This window comes from Erpetoichthys calabaricus, chromosome 8, assembly GCF_900747795.2.
Source record: "Erpetoichthys calabaricus chromosome 8, fErpCal1.3, whole genome shotgun sequence".
In the NCBI taxonomy this organism is placed as follows: Eukaryota; Metazoa; Chordata; class Cladistia; order Polypteriformes; family Polypteridae; genus Erpetoichthys; species Erpetoichthys calabaricus.
This window is the reverse complement of record NC_041401.2, coordinates 53,682,518-53,699,758: the sequence shown is the minus strand read 5'-3', so window position 1 is coordinate 53,699,758 and position 17,241 is coordinate 53,682,518.

The following is a 17,241-nucleotide window of genomic DNA, read 5'->3' as shown; positions in this document are numbered from 1 at the left end:
TCCTTAGATGTATCCTGTTCACACTGTGGGCATGCAACTTGCAGGTAAAATTATGAAACATTTCAGTTTTTTGATGAATTTTCAGTTTTTGTACTTTTCTTAAATCACATTAAATAGCACAGCCTCCACTCTTTATATTCCATGTCCGGACAGAAGACATTGAAATTCGTACTTGCCTATTGAAAGTAAGGTTCAAATTAGTAAGAATTTTACTGTACTCTGTACATGTAACAATAGTGACCCGAGTACCCTTGTGGGATTTTCAAGTTCTTCCTGCATTTATGTGAGTTTTCCACTGGCTCCTGTGGTTTTCTCTTACATTCCTAAAGCTATTCAGGTTAGTCATGTATGATTGAGCCCTGTGATGGACTGGCTTCTTGTCCTGGACTAATTCTCACCTTGCACCTAATGCTGTTTGATATTTGCAACCCCCTGCAAACCTTAACTGGAATAACGGGATTGAGAATGTCAAGTTATGTTATGTTTTTTTTTGAACTCCTAAATATAATAATAGTGATGCTCTATGTAACCAATGGCACATCACATGCACAGGTGGCACAACAGTGCAACGATTAGCTCTGCGGACTCACAGTTCCAACATTTTTGGTTTGAATCTTTATGCCCAGTTCCTGTCTGTGTGGGGTTAGGTACACGTTATGTTAAAAAATGATTGTAAATTGGCTCCTGGTGGGCCATGAGACTGACTTGTGCCCCTTCCAGGGTTGGTTCCTGCTTTGCACCTAGTCCTTTTGGGATACGCTATAAGCCCACTACAATTCTGAATTGAATTAAATACGTTTGAGCACATTATGATGAATTTAGTGATTGTCAGGATAATGTAAGACTACATCCTTCTGTTACTCATTTTTACTGACAGTTTCTTGCATTTTTATAACATTTATTTTATTGGCATCTGAGACTTTTATGCAAACTATAAAATTAGTCATCAGTGGCTCACTTCGATTTAATCTTACATAAGTAAAGCAAAAGTAAGTATCTGGAGAAATTTCAATAAATATTGAAGGCCAGTCAAGTGTTTGTGATGGATTGTAGGATATCTATACAGTCCAGTAATAAACACTGAGTATGAATTTGCTTGAACGCTTTAATGTGTTCAAATTTCAACAAGCCGCATATTAGCAATAGTGTGTTAGGCCTTGACAGGTTACTTGCTGTATGGATGTAAATGTTGGAGCCTATTCTTTAAAGAAACAGATTTTTTTTTTATATATTGCATACTTTCTAGTGAAAAGCCCACTTATCATGTTACACATAATCTCTTCCTTTACACAGGTCGGTAGTTATGTATGTCCAGTTACTCTGTAACAATCAGTTACTACAGTACATACCTTTTAGGTGCTAGTTTACTAGTGCTGAATGTACATTATTTATGTTGCATCTTGCATCATGTCTCAATGTATGAATTCATGTAGAGCGAGCTCTGCACAAGTAAATACATTATACACGTGCATACATTGAAGTGAATGTCAACATGGAAAAATTCATTAGTATTAAGTCAACTTGAATGGCGTTAACAAAAAGCAGTGCTCACAATAGTCAGCCAGTAGTCAGTTGTAATAATCACACCACAACAATAAATTCTGGAAGTACCAATAGTTTTTCCTAATAACACCTCCGCTACTTCAGGTTCGCGCTCCTTGCCCTTTCGAATTAGCTCATACCTCTGAATATATGATTCTAGAATCATGACTAGTATTAACAGTTTACAGGATAGCCCAGTAAAGAATTAATAGAAAAGTACAATAGCTGGGACTTACTGATCTTTTGTATTAAATAACTGACAGAAGTTTGTGAACCTTCTTCGCTTTTCAACTCCATTGTAATGACCCCTTTCCTCAGTGACTTATTATAATTACACAGCCTCCCAAAGCAGGAGAACACTTTTAGAAATGTGTTCTTAAAGAGAAGTACAGTCGCTCTGAGCTGTGCTAATTGTTTTGTTATTATTATTCTGTAGCTCATTCTCAGTACTCAAGGAAAGTGACTTTTCATTTTATTTGATTGCTTGCGAGTAAAAAGCCTACTTGTGGGCTGCTATTGCCACTGCTATGGAACTCATAATAGCATGTGGCACTTCACATAATCTAAGGGTTTGACATCTGCAACAGGACCTAATCTTGTTTGAATAAACATCTTAATAAGGTTTTGGGATTAGAGCCACTTAATACACAAAACCACGTCTAAGGAGCTGTTACAATTAGCAGTAAATTATAATTACTCTAATTAGACATCACATTAAGACACTCAGCTAGTAATGACAAAGTGAGCACTATGTAATTGAATCGAAAAATAGCGTTGCTGAAAATAATTACCTAATCGTAAGTAAAAAGATAAATTTTTTGACATTCATAATTTAATGTCCTTTATTTGCACATACTTAATCCATGCTACTGGGTTTGAATGATAACATTCCATGAAATCTGGTCTGGAGATTTTTAATTGTAAGCCTTACTTATAGCTTTATCTACATTATAATTCAGTGTTCTTAGACAAGCTGGAGAAATTCTTCTAATAAGCAGCCTCAGGAAACAGCTGCTATATCATGGATCTGATGAGCCAAACATTGCTGAATGGTGGAAATCCCTTCAGATCAGGATATTTTTTTGTCTCTGGGTGGGTACTTGGATTTGATAGCTGCAAAAGGAGGAGTGAAATTTAGATTATTAAAGCACATCACAGGTGTTTCTACCTGCGGTATGCTGCCTAATCTTGTAGCACTAAAGTTTTAAGTTGATTGACTTTATGTGGTGTCACAAAAGCCACAAAGAGCCATAGCAAGGTTTGGGGCAGCCACCCGTATATTTGGTTTCCTGGCTGCAAATCGTCGTTTAAATGATAGCACTGCTGTGCACAAAACCAAGTCCAAAACAAAACTGAGGGAATAGGGAAAAGGTGGAGGCTTTTAAAGGGGAAGACAGGAAGTGAGATCAAAGGGGTCAGGCTCATGAAGGTCTTCAGCCATTGGTTCGCGCCCGGACGTGACATCACAGGGGCTGGAGCTGGCAAGGTCTCGTTCCATAGGCTCGGTCCTGGAAGTGACGTCAAGAGGGACAGGTGGAATCTCCTGTGAATGGTCTACAGGAAAGGGAGAAAAAGAGTCGGTGCACTCTGCCACATCCCGGTATGACTCGGAACTGCCCTTACTCAAGCCCTTTAGCTGCCTCCCATGCGCACGTGTGTGACAGTGGATATGGGAAATTAGTATAACAATATACAGTATAGGCACTGTGGTGCTTAACAGACCTCAGACTGGAAAGTTTTGAATGCTTAAATTTTCACACTTTTTCTAAAATTAAAAAAACTTAAGTGATAAGGAGAAAGATATAACACAACCAAACACACCGGTTGTTCTTTGCAGGAAGACAGCTCTCCCATAGTAGAATTTAATCAGATAGTCCTCAGAATAATTCTCAGGGTTCTTAGGTGGCTGAACCTCTATATGACCCAATTAGACATGAGGGAGAGAAGTCTACAAATACAAGTCCTCTGTGTAGTCACAACAAGAAGGTGAAATCCAAAATATAAGGAAAAGTCGGATAGTTTTTTTTCATGTGAGAGGATGAAAAGGCAATTCTTAAACCCATTAAGGCTGGAAACAGAACTTGACACTTCTGTTTAAAGTTTGTTTCTGTCCTATGTTAAGATGGGAAAGTTGCTTTAGTGAAAATTGTACTAATTAAAATGCTGGGCCTCCCAGCCAGGAGATGTGTGCTATACTTCTTAACTCTCTGGAAAACTTGGGTGAAGTCACTGTCCCCTTGCTAGCAACATGCAACCAAATTTTTAGAAGAGAAGACCATTTCAAAGAACTGAAAAATCAAGTGATATGGTTTTTTCCATAAAAAAATGAATAAGAGCTAGAACAGTCTCTTCAGATGAGCAGGGTCTAGCTGCAGACCTTCAGTGGCAGAACACTATGTGTCTACTTCAGCCACTGGACCCTGGAATCATCTGTTTCTTCAAATTCAAAAGATCCTCTCCACACAAACTCTATCTCCCACTATGATGCCCCAGTGCCCACAGCATTTGCCACACCCCAATGATGTACAATGGTAAGTAAGATATTTTATTTGTCACATAGACACACGCAGAGGTTTATACAGTGAAATGTAGTTTAGTGAGCAGCCTGTACTGTGCAGTAAAATGGAAACATATACAATAGAAATACATATTAAATATTGTATTAAAGGGTGTAGATTAAAATACTCAAGTAATTAGAGGTAAAACTGGAAAATAATTATTAAATAATAAAATTACTTGAATATAAATAAAAGATGACTATTTTTGCAATTCTAAGGAATAACTAAAAAGTTAACCATTAGTTATTTTTATCGCCTGAGAAATGGATCTCTTTTTCAGTTATTCCTGATGTTGATTTCCAGGTATTTAAAACACTCAACCTTCTCCATTGCAGTACAGTTAATGAACAGAGGTGTGCACTCAGTTCTTTTCTTCACATTCTCCAGGCTGAAATCTGCTATGAGCTCTGTTTTGCTGGCGTTGATAGACAGACTGTTCTCTTAATACTACAGTGATAAGCCAGCCATTTTGTCTAGGTAGAACTCGCCATTGTTGTTGCCGATGAGGCCTACCACAGCTGTGTTGTAAACAAGACAAGTAAGGAGACAACAATTAATTAATTAATTAATTAATTGATTGATTGATTGATTGATTGATTAATTAATTAATTCATGTAATTAAAAAAATCCAATAAGCAGCAAAAAAGAACAGTCAATACATGCACAAGCACTAAAAATATTGAACAGTCATTCCACACATTGGAGCCAGTATGGAGTATCCCTGGTAATTCTTTTGCTTAAGTTACTGTCTTCCACTTATTCCCAGTGAAAACCATCAGCAAATTCTCCAAAAACATACCCCTTGATGATCTGCACTCATCACAGATAAGTCTGTACCCCGAGGACCTCTCACCAATGTTGACTCACAACTTCCACTGTCTTCTCTAGACCAAGGATGTCTTCCCACCATTTACATGTCCACAGTATTGATGATTAATGCTCACTTTATGCTTACCCTGACTTGTTTCTAATTAGCTCTTGACCGTATCACTATCAAACCACTACACACATTGTTATTTTGTGTACTATTGAAAGTAATTATACTTTTTGTATTCTTATTCCATTGTATTCTTGCATTCTTATTGTATTCTTCTTCTTATTCTTCTTGTATTGATCTTGAGTGTGTGTTTATGCAATAACACGCATTGTAAAATGTTGTGCCTTGGTTAATCTATTGGATCTGTGTAACAATGTCTTCTGTTTTTTGAACTTCCTGCTGCAAACAAATTTCCATCTGGGATAATAAAGTCTACCTAACCTAACCTATTCTCAGTAACCTCGAGTACTACAGCATTATTTTATACTTTTCTGTTTAACAAAGATTTTCTTGCCCACTGTATACAATATGTTATTGACCATTTTGTTAGCCAATTCTAGTTTTTGTTAACCCCTAGACACTTGTAGCACTGCACCACTTCCACATCCTCCCCCTAGATTGTAACTGGTCTCAGGGGCTCTTTGGCATGCCAGACATCCACCACCAGCTCTTTTCTCATGGTGATGTTGAGCTCCAGATGATTCTACTTGCACCACAAGATAAAGTTCTCCACAACCTTCCAGTACTCCGATTCGTCTCCATTATTAATGCAACCTATGATGGAGCAGTCATCTGAAAATTTTTGTAGGTAACAAGTGCTTGATTTCTTACAAAGACTCTTTGTTCCTTTTCCTTAGTAAAACAGCCTGTTGCATTAAAACAGCTTGTCATGTTACCTGGCTACTGAAATCTGTGCCTCGTCTGTTAATGCTTTTGAATTTGTGTAAGAATTACTGGAATATTTTGATCATAAGTTTAAAGTAAAATATGTAAAAAGCTGCGCTGATGGATGTATGTTTTTGTTGATAAGAGATATGAACCAGTTAAAATCAAATATATAATCCAGACCTGTTACAGTAGCACATGTATGGTTTCATAAGTTGTTTCTAAGTTATACAAGCATGCTCCCCTCTTGGCTGCCATTTATGATGTTAAAAGCGTGAGCTAAAGAAGCTGATTTAAAAAAAACAAAACATGATTTTAGTTTTCTGAACTCTGGATAATGACAGAGAACTTTATAAGATTAGTAAAAGAGCTGATCAGAGAAAATAAGAAAGGAGGAGAGAGAAATTCTATGAGCTTCTGCTGACACGTCAAGCAATGCAACAAGTTAACTATCTGGAAAGACTAAACATTTAGAGGTACCAGGTCATAAGGTGTACATTGCCACACTTCATTTTGCTTTTGTTGATTGCAGTCTTTTTGAAAGGTGTTTAGAGTGTAAACTTAATAAGTCCGCTTTCTTGCCTGAAGAAGTTTTCTTTATTTTATCCGCTAGGGCTGGGAACCAAGTTCCTTTGTCAGTCAATAGGGGGTTGGGGGAATGGGGGTTTGGTGGGTGGTAGAACACTCTCAAATTATTTCTATAGTGACGGTCATACGTGGGTGAAGTCTGAAGGATCAACTGACAGTAAGGGAAGTGCAAGTGCATTGCAACTCTAAACTGTACATCTCCAAAGGCTGGTAAATGTAAAAACAGGCAGAGAGAAAGGACTCCTTTCTGCACTCCGCAGGAGTAGCTCTGCTGCAGCCGCCCATAGAAAGGCTGCTCGCATTATGAAGGGGGTGGGGGAAAGCCCTCGGGAGCCCCATCCCCGGAAGATTCAAAACCGTCGGAGAGCCAATGGGGTCAAGCCTTTCGGGGATCAGAACTGGTGTAGTGCTCAAGTGTCACCCACTGGATGGCAGCACTCGGGTCCCAAAAAGTTCAATTAAGTTTAGGACATTTAGAAAATTACTGCTTGGGAAGAAAAATACAGATGTTCATAATCTGAATAAGAAATGCAGCATAAAAACAGGTTGGGGTAAAAGCACAAATGCTGGTGAGATTGAAAATGAGCTCTTATGTCAAAATATATCATTTATGTCACAGATTTTTGGAGGAAATGGTTTCAGTGTAATTTTAATCTTCTTTCCACATGATTCTGTTTTGTCCAGGGCACACTGAATGTGGAATACAAATGTATTTTATTTACCATGCACCATCTGAGGAGACAGAAGAATCTATATTGATGATTGAAAAAACACACTTACGTGATATTGTTCATCATTATTTGCACATGCTGTCTCTTAATTGCTTATGCTCAATAGGCTGTGAGCAGCTCCGAGTAATTGATGTGCATTTTCTCCTTTGCAAGTTCTGTTGATGCACCTCCCCAACCATTAATAAAGCATCAGTTGTGATGTGCAGGGCTTCATCTGCCCTTTAAAAAATCTCTTCTTGTCTAATGTGTTTGAGTACAACATAGTGTCTGGTCTTGGATTTTCAGGTTTCTTTCAAGACTAATTTCCACTGCCCTTTTTAGTGTATTTGCAAGCTGCACACGTGCAGCTTTGCATTATCCACTAATAGTGTAGTGAAGATTATGTGTCCCGGTAGTGATAGTAATGTTATTGATAGAAGCACCACAAGGATATTAATTGCTGCTCCTATTTTCTGGGTGATTACCATTCCCTACTGCTAAAGTCAATAATATACTCAAGTGGGTGATTATCTGCAAAAGAACAAACCATGATTTGTTACAGATCACTATCTTGACCTCTACTTTCTGGTGAAGTGCAGTACTGGCTTGAGACATTGCACACAGCAAGCAGTTGCCAAAGCAGTACAAGCATGGCGTCTGCAGGTAGACTAGGACAGCTGAAATAAATTTCACAACAGTGCTTTAAAGAAGAATGCCATAGGGTTTCTGAGCTGGATTACTTTTGAGAGTTGCAGACACCTCCCATGGGATGAGAACTACTTGTCCTCAGGGCCACGGGTACATGTTCATCCTTTTACATCATATATATATATGTCAAAAGGCATTGTCAAAATGTATAAATTGAAGATATTGTCTTTTCAACTTTTCAATTGGTTGGCCTATTAAAAGCTTGTGCTGCTCAGTACCAAAGGCATTATTGTATGACTGGCTGTGCTACCTGCCTAAGACAAGTTGAAATCAAAGTAATCAATAAAGACCTCAGTGTTAACATTTGCATTGCACCATCTTCTGGAATTTATTTTGTAATGCATGTAGTATAAAATGCAATACTACAAATTTTTGTAATGCACCATCTATTTAGTGAGTGATATAATCTATTCTTGCATTTCATTTTGCTTTGTAGTTTGTACTATTACAAATTTTTGTGTATTGTATTTACTCCATTTTTTGACACTCATTGCACACCCAACCTACCTGTAAAGGGATATCTCTCTGAATTGCCTTTCCCAAGATTTCTTTGATTTATTTTTCCCTACAAAGATATTTTTTGGGAGTTTTTTCTTGTATTCTTAGGGAGTCAAGGCTGGGATGCTGTCAAAAAAACAGGGTCTGTTAAAGCCCATTGAAGAACTACTTGTGTGATTTTGGGCATTACAAAAAATAAATTGTTGTTGTTATTGTATTGCAATGCATTGTTGTTGGTATTGTAAAAGCAATGCATTTTATTACTAAAAATGTTTGTGATGCACTTTTGGAATGACAGAGACATCTTGGACGGATTCATAGACAGACACACAAACACATCCTTTTTGATAGATAGATAGATAGATAGATAGATAGATAGATAGATAGATAGATAGATAGATAGATAGATAGATAGATAGATAGATAGATAGATAGATAGATAGATAGATAGATAGAACTTTATTTGTCCCTAGAGGTAAGTTTGGCTTTTTATAGAAGCTTTTTAAATAAATAAACACATAAATAGGAAGATAAGTAAGTAAATAAATAAATAAACACGAACTGAACAAAGAAGGAAATTAAAAAGAAAGAAAACTTGGCAGTCCCAGTCAATACACACTGTGTGTGTAAATGCTGTTGGTATAAAGGAGCCCCAGTGGCATTTCTTGACACATTTCTGCAGAATAATTTGTTGGCTGAAATGTGTCAGGGAGAAGATGTGCAGCTTTGTTCACAATGGTACTCCGTTTTATTAAGATGGAATCTTGCAGTACCATCATTGTTAGTATGCAATATTTAATAACATTTAATTTAATTTTAAGACATATGAAGCTCCTTAGGGTGGCACGATGGCGCAGTGGTAGCATTGCTGCCTCGCAGTTAGGAGACCTGGGTTCTTCCCAGGTCCTCCCTGCATGGAGTTTGCATGTTCTCCCCATATCTGCGTGGGTTTCCTCCAGGTGCTCCGGTTTCCTCCCACAGTCCAAAGACATGCAGGTTAGGTGCATTGGTGATTCTAAATTGTCCCTAATGTGTGCTTGGTGTGTGTGTGCCCTGCCCGGGGTTTGTTCCTGCTTTGCGCTCTGTGTTGGATGAGATTGGCTCCAGCAGGTCCCTGAGACCCTGTAGTTAGGATATAGAGGGTTGGATAATGGATGAATGGATATGAAGCTCCTTTTTAAGATTCACCTTTTTCAGATTTTGTTATGCTGCAGTCTTGTGCTCATATCAAGCAGCGCTCAGTACCCCAAAAAATGACAAAGCAAAAACTGAATTTGAAATTTTATTAAAAATAAAAAACTGAAATATTACATTGACAAAAGCATTCCGACGCTATATTCAGTACTTAGTTGAAGCACCTTTGGCAGTGATTATGGCCTGGAGTCTTCTTTGATATGATGTGAGAAGCTTTGTATGCCTAGATTTGAGGATTATCTGCCATTGTTCTATGCACGTCTTTTCAAACTCGGTTGAATGGAGACCCTCAGTTATTTTCAGCTCTTTCCAGAGATGATTGATTAAGTTCAAGTAAGCTTGTGGTCCAGTTAGGCTACTCAAGGACATTCACAGAGTTGTCCCTAAGCCACTGGTGTGTTGTCCTTACTTTGTGTGTATGGTCATTATCCTGTTGGAAGGTACATCTTCAGCCCAATCTAAAGACCGGACTGCTCTGGATCAGATTTTTATTAAGTATATCTGTATTTTGCTCCATCCACCTTTCTTCAACCCTGTTTAGCCTGCAGTCCCTGCCACTGAACAACAACCCCCAGCATGATGCTGCCACCACCATGCTTCACCATTGAAATTGTATCGCACAGGTGATAAACGTTGTCTGGTTTCCTTTAGAATTGGTGCTTATCATGGTTTCATCAGACCAGACAATCTTGTTTGTCACAGTCTGAGAGTCTTTTAGGTGCCTTTTTTTGCAAACACCAGGTGGGCTTCTATATGCCTTTTACCAAGGAGAGGTTTTCTGTTTAGCCATTCTTCAAAAAGCCCAGATTGGTGGAGTGTTGTAGTGATGGCTTTCATTCTGGAACATTCTCTGGACCTCAGCCAGAGTGACCTTCAGGTTCTTGGTCACATCTATTTCCATGGACATTCTCTCATGAGTGTTGAGTTTGGGTGTGTGGCTGGGTGTCCGCTCTAGGCAGAGTCATGGTTTTTCCAGACTTTGTTCGTGTAAGAATTACTAGGGCCACTGTGCTCTTGGGAATCTTCAGTGCTGCAGAGATTTTTCCACAGCCTTCCCCACGTGTATGTCTCAACACCATACTATCTCTAAGCTCTGCAGCCATGTCCTACAACCTCATCCCTTGGTTTTTGCTCTGATACACATTGTCAGCCATGGGCCCATGTATAGGTAGAAACATCTTGATGATGGTCATTAGAATGGGATACACCTGAGCAAAGTGTCTTATGGCATAGTAAAGGGCCTCAGGACTTGTGTTAATGTGATATTTATATGATATGTTTTTTTTTATTTTTAAAAAATTTGCAAAAAATTATAAAATTCTATTTTTATTTTGTCATTCTGGGGAAACCTATGCCTGGATGCTTGCTTAGGAACCTAAAAAGAAGACATTTCCACAGAAACCCAGATGTTTGATAAAGCTAACTAGGTTATTAGTGCACTACAACTTTCCTCATGTCTTGTTTCATTCTTACAATTATTACTGTTGTAATTTTAGTTGTTATTCAGTTTTATTGTTATGTTCATGCCATCATGTCATCATTTTTTATCGTTTTTCTCAACGGGCACTATCATTTTATGAATTATTTTTATTGGCACCACCATATTATCGATGGCAGCAACACTGTCTGCTAGCCATGTGGGCTCACAGCAGGACATCATCTCTTTACCATTATAAAAGAAGGTGTCTGAACTTTAAATCATACAAAGTATTAAAGCACTTCAAGAATTAAACAAAAAAGTAATAAGGTTAGTTTGGTTAATGTGGCTTTTGACTAAGAATAATATTTTTGTTTTGTTGAAAAAATTCCTTAATTCCTGAAAATTGATCCTGGCGTAAATGTGTCTTTTGATAAGCCCTAAACAAAATATACCTCTGATGCTCAAAACCTCTTTCAAAGTCCATTTGAACCTGTAATTTCCAAATGGTGACAATCACTGCCCAAGTAGAAAGAACAGTGACAATAACAACAATGAAAAAAGAATCACAGCACTTCATAGGATTTAAACCACCAATTCTTAAAATCTAAAATCAGATCTATTTAGCAATATAATTTATTGTCTTCCTAAAAAAAAGTGCTTTTATTTACACATGATCAATTTAACATATTCTTTCTTAATTAGAGGTGCTTGATTGGTCCTAATCTATTTAAGGATGTTAATAATTTTTGGCCTAGAAAGTCAAGCAAGAAAAAGACTCAAAAGGGTAGGGAAGAACTATGAAACCCAGCTTCACATATAACAAAGAAAATTTGATATTTAAAATGATTAAACTTGGGGTAGAGCAGTTTTTTTTCCTTTTTATTTCTATTTTACCTTTATTTTCTTTGTATTCATTATGAAACTAATGGTTGCATCGGTTATGTTATTATTGAATGTATGATTAAGTAGCATGGCATTTTAAAGTTCTCGTAAAATAAATTCATAAATAAATACATTTATTAAACAAATTAAAAACAAGGTCCAAAATTCAAAAATTTAAAAAAACTAGAAAAATACAAAATGCATCTTAGCACAACAAAACAAAAAAGCACAAAAGCAGATGTAGAACTGCTGTATTTTACCAAAAAATGTGATGAGTCCAAATCCAAAATGCATAGCCTCCTTAGTGTTCACATTTTTTCTCAAAAAAACATGTAAAAAGAAAAACATTGCATTTTTTTTGGCTTGAAAAATGGCATTTGCATTGTATCTCATCCTTCTACTGTAAAGCATGCAAAACACTAAAAGTCAGAAGTGTAGAAAATATAATATTGATACAAATAATAATAATGATGAATAATCATAATACACAACAAATAATAATAATGATGAATAATCATAATACACACATGTGCGAGTTACGTGAGTGTCATTTTCGGATTCGCAGAATCACTTTCAGTTTCGCTGATTGTTTCAATGTCACTGCCTGAAGACAGATTCACCTTGTCATCACTGCTGATGAGAGCCCTTTCTTATGAGACACCATAATGAGGCTAGGAGAAGATGTGTCTACACCATTGCCCAGGTATTTGGGCCTGACACTTGTGCAAGACTCGCCTATATAGTGAAGCTCAGCACTAACAGTGCAGCACTTTTACAGCCCAAGTAATCCTCAGGTCTTACAGGAGATGTGTCTATACCGTTGCCTCAGTAATACTTGGGACTAATGCTTTTGACACTGTTTTTACAGCCCAAGTAATGCTCGGGTCTAGTGCTAAGGAGGTTAATCCAAGGAACAAAAGCAGAAGTTCAAAAAATATCTAAAACCATATTTCACACACCACAGACCTGAATAAGAAACACAAAGGGAGCTGAACAACTTAAATGAGAAACTAATGCCTCAGTATGTTCACTCTCCTTAGGTCCAACATACATACTAATACAAATATAAATAGAATTACCATAATTAATAAATTACAAAGTCATTTAAAAACAATAAAGATAAAACACATCATCTGATAAATGAACAGTAATAACATGAACAAACATCCATCCATCCATGATCCAACCCGCTATATCCTAACTACAGGGTTACGGGGGTCTGCTGGAACCAATCCCAGCCAACACAGGGCGCAAGGCAGGAAACAAACCCCGGGCAGGGTGCCAGCCCATCACAGAGCACACACACACACCAAGCACACACTAGGAACAATCTAGAATCGCCAATGCACCTAACCTGCATGTCTTTGGACTGTGGGAGGAAACTGGAGCACCCGGAGGAAACCCATGCAGACACGGGGAGAACATGCAAACTCCATGCAGGGAGGACCCAGGAAACGAACCCAGGTCTCCTAATGGCGAGGCAGCAGCGCTACCCATTGCGCCACCGTGCTGCCCGTGAACAAACATTACCCAATAATTAAAAAGGTAACAAAGTGAACACACTGTAATACTAAAGACTGGGATCAGGAACAGAATTGATTACAGAGGTCTGCATTCTGTTTAAATTTAAATTCACCTACAAATGATAAAGATAAATTGACTGCCTACTTTTTGTTGACATAACAGCCAATGCAAGAAACAAATAGTCAAGTAATATCCATTATAATTTTAACCAGTATAGCATTATATAACAGCAAACAGTCCTATTGCCATTCCTTGCAATATGTGTATGTATATGTAATATGTGTGTTTCTAGTGTCTGAATACACAAATCAACTAGATTATTATAAAAATGCCAAATTTGCATCTTTCGATATCCCATATTCCACAGGTTGTATCAATGTTTTATCAATGATCAATAACTTCGGAAACTTAAATACCGATTGAGTTGGTGGCTCGTGAATATCACACAAATCTGTGACCTAGTCGATCCTTAGATGTTTGGCAGCTGGGTGGTTGTAGATTTTCCATCACACTCAGTAATAGCATTGCTAGCATGTCCATTGGAAACGTGAACACAACAAGTGGCAGGGTTTCTACTCACCAATGGGGCATCACCAAATTTTTAGTGCTGACATCAGAGCATGTTGCACTTTTGTTTGTTTACTTTTCATAATAAAGCCTAAAATGGCTATTTGTGAAGACGACATCCAAGTTTCCCTTGTTACACACGTGCGAGTAGGAGGCAGCTAAAGGGTCTGAGTAAGTGTAATAAAACATCTGAACAGGGAGCGGCGGAGTGCACTTACTGTCTTTCTCAGTTTCCTACAGACCTTTCCCGGGAAATCCTGCAAGGTTCCAGCACCTCAGAAGACATCACTTCCGGAGCCGGCCCCTTTGCTGACATCACTTCCGAAGCCGGCCCCTTTGCTGACATCACTCCCAAAGCCGGCTCCTTTGCTGATGTCACTTCTGGTTCCGGCCATTTTGTTGACATCACTTCCTCTACAGGCCTTTAAAGCCTCCATCTTGGGCTACTATAGTCAGTTGTTTTGTACTCTGTGATATGCACATCGTGCTACTTATTTCAAACCCTTTTGCAGCCGGGAAAAACAATATACGGGTGGCTGCCCCAAACCTTTATGATGTCTTGGACTTTTGATTGTCACACCCTCCAACAAGACATAGCCCAACGGTAACTACTGATGGGTGATTCGCAAATGATCCATTCTTTTCAAACGATTCTTTTCAGGGAATAAAACAAATCAATTCAATATAGTTCAACAGGAGTACTAAGTAACTTCAGTAAGTTACTAGCTGATAGCCTCCTGTTAATGTCACATGTTTTGAATAGGTGTGATTGGTAACATTTTAAGTCAATCTTATTTTCTAAACGTTATTATGCAGAAGTATGCTGTATAATGAACTTTTCTAGTGATAACGTTAACACCAGTAACTTTGCTGAGTATGTATATAATCAACTGATCTTTTAAACAAGAGAGATGTGTATGCAGTTCATTCTAATTGTTATTTGAGGAAAAAAATATTAAAAACAAAAAGCTAAGCTATTGGGTGGGCCAATTAGGAAAGTGGGTGGGTGAGCCAGCAAGGCCCAATACTGACACTGCCCCTCCATTCGAACATAATGTATGACAAAGAAACAACATTAACATTCATCTTTGCAGCAGTTTTGATATGAAGGTGTTCCCGTGAAGCCAAATGGGTAGCTGATAATCTGTAGTTCTAGTTTCCATGAGCCTTGTCATTTTGCATGTGATTTGCCTTTTTGGACAACTCTCTTAGGAAATATGAAAATATTAATTCTACCACTATTACTTAATTTCAGGAAAATCTCAACTGTTGCCAATTGTGTGACTCTCCAAGGACTACAGCATCATCACCTCGCCTGATGTTACTCCAGTATGGGCTGCTGTAGCATGTGAACCTGAATATTCTGACTGTTTTCAGTGTCAACATTTTAACAGGCCAAAGATACTACGGACTTTTCTTGAAAGTAGTAATGCAGCACTAAAACCACTCCTTTATACAAAGCTTAAGCAAAATCCCTTATGTTAAATGTACAAGAAGATCACAAGTTGTTATCTTGTTCCTCTCACAAACGCCTCTCAAAGTAGGTATGCTTCAGTGGACAGATCATCCCCATTACCATGTGCATCTCTTATCAATCTGCTGCACTGGCATTCACTCATAGGCACTTAAAACAGATTGTAAAGACTTCCTAGGGCTATGAGTAACAGTGCGTGGGCATTTGTCAATATAAGAAGGACGGCATGTTCCCAGGAGCTGTGCAAGACATGCAGGGCTAAGTGAGATCTTTTGAAAGAAATAAGAATGTGAACATTTACTTACTTATATAGTGTCCAGGCATGATTAAAGACATGGTGGCATGGAGCTTAATATACAAGCACTTTTTGGAAGATGGAAATTACATGTTTACTCTCATATAAGCTGGCACAAACTAAACTCAATTAAAAAAAATACATCAACATTATATCATTATATTAAATTATATATTTCTTTAGGGTAGTTTCCTCCATGATAATAATTTGATCAAGTTCATATTTTTCTCACGTGTATACAGAAGCCTGATATTCTTTGTTGCATATCTTCTAAACATTAGTGGCAGAAGTATAATTCAAACAATAGAGAGTAAATAGTATGTTATACAACAAATTCAAAATCAGACAATATTAAAAAAAAAACAAAAACAAAACAGAGTAGACTCTACTGGCTTGAATGTTCTGCTAGTTTTATTCTGAGTGTTGAGGGATAAGGTGCCTTCTTTAGCACTTGTGTGTCTTCATGAGAGTAAGAATTTAATTGTAACTGTGTGTGTCATGCAATTAAGAATGCTTTGAATCCTTCCTTTGAAATTACTGAAGATTACATGTGGACCCTCGCCAAAAGCAATCTGGCCTATAAAGTAAATTGCAGACTGAATCTTTTTGTTTCAAAACTATTTTCAGAACTGATGTTGTTTGTGCTTGTTCAATTCTAGTGTGGTATGAAATTGGAAATAATATAAAAGAGCCTGTATGGCTCCAGAATATTTTTGGAGCCTTATAAGAGAAAATGTGATATATGACTGACTATGGGAGAGCCATGGAAAAGAACATTTAGTCAGTTAAGCATTGACAAAGCTATGGCTATGTAACTTTAAATGCACAATATTTTAAATAGTAACATTTCTCTTATGGTTATCCATAAAGCACCAGAATGTGATTACAAATAGGTCATTCCAGGTCTAGAAAGAAAGCTTCATTATTTGATTTGAGATATGAAATGTCATCAAAGTGGATTCTTTTCCTGGTTGAAGGAACTTTACAAATGGTGCCCCAGGAAGACAATATATAGGAGAGCAGGGTCATGGGAATCCTACCACCATGCCAGTCTTGATCAGCCTTATCTCACTCAGTGTACTGGGTCCTGATGATGGCTCAGTGCAATGGATTCTTGCTTGCCTACTCCTTTAACTGTAACTTCAGAGCAATGATACAGTTCAAGTTGAAGCCAAGAGGAGAAACTGATTTCTGACAGCTTTATTAGGAAAAACAATCATGTAAGGCTATGAATGTTTGCCACCTGAAGGAGTGGAGCTTCATCTGAAAACAGAAGGTGAGTGATAGCTCCTTGGAAGAAGATAATTAAGTAGTAAAGCAGCGGTGAGAAATTAAACAGTGAGTAAAGATTTTGAAAAATAATGGCATGTAAGCATTCTCTCTTGGTGAACTTTGGTTGTTAGACAGACAGATAGATGACAAGCACTACATTATAGATAGATGTTAAATGTACTACATTAAATTAGACATAGATAGATAGATAGATAGATAGATAGATAGATAGATAGATAGATAGATAGATAGATAGATAGATAGATAGATAGATAGATAGATAGATAGATAGATAGATAGATAGATC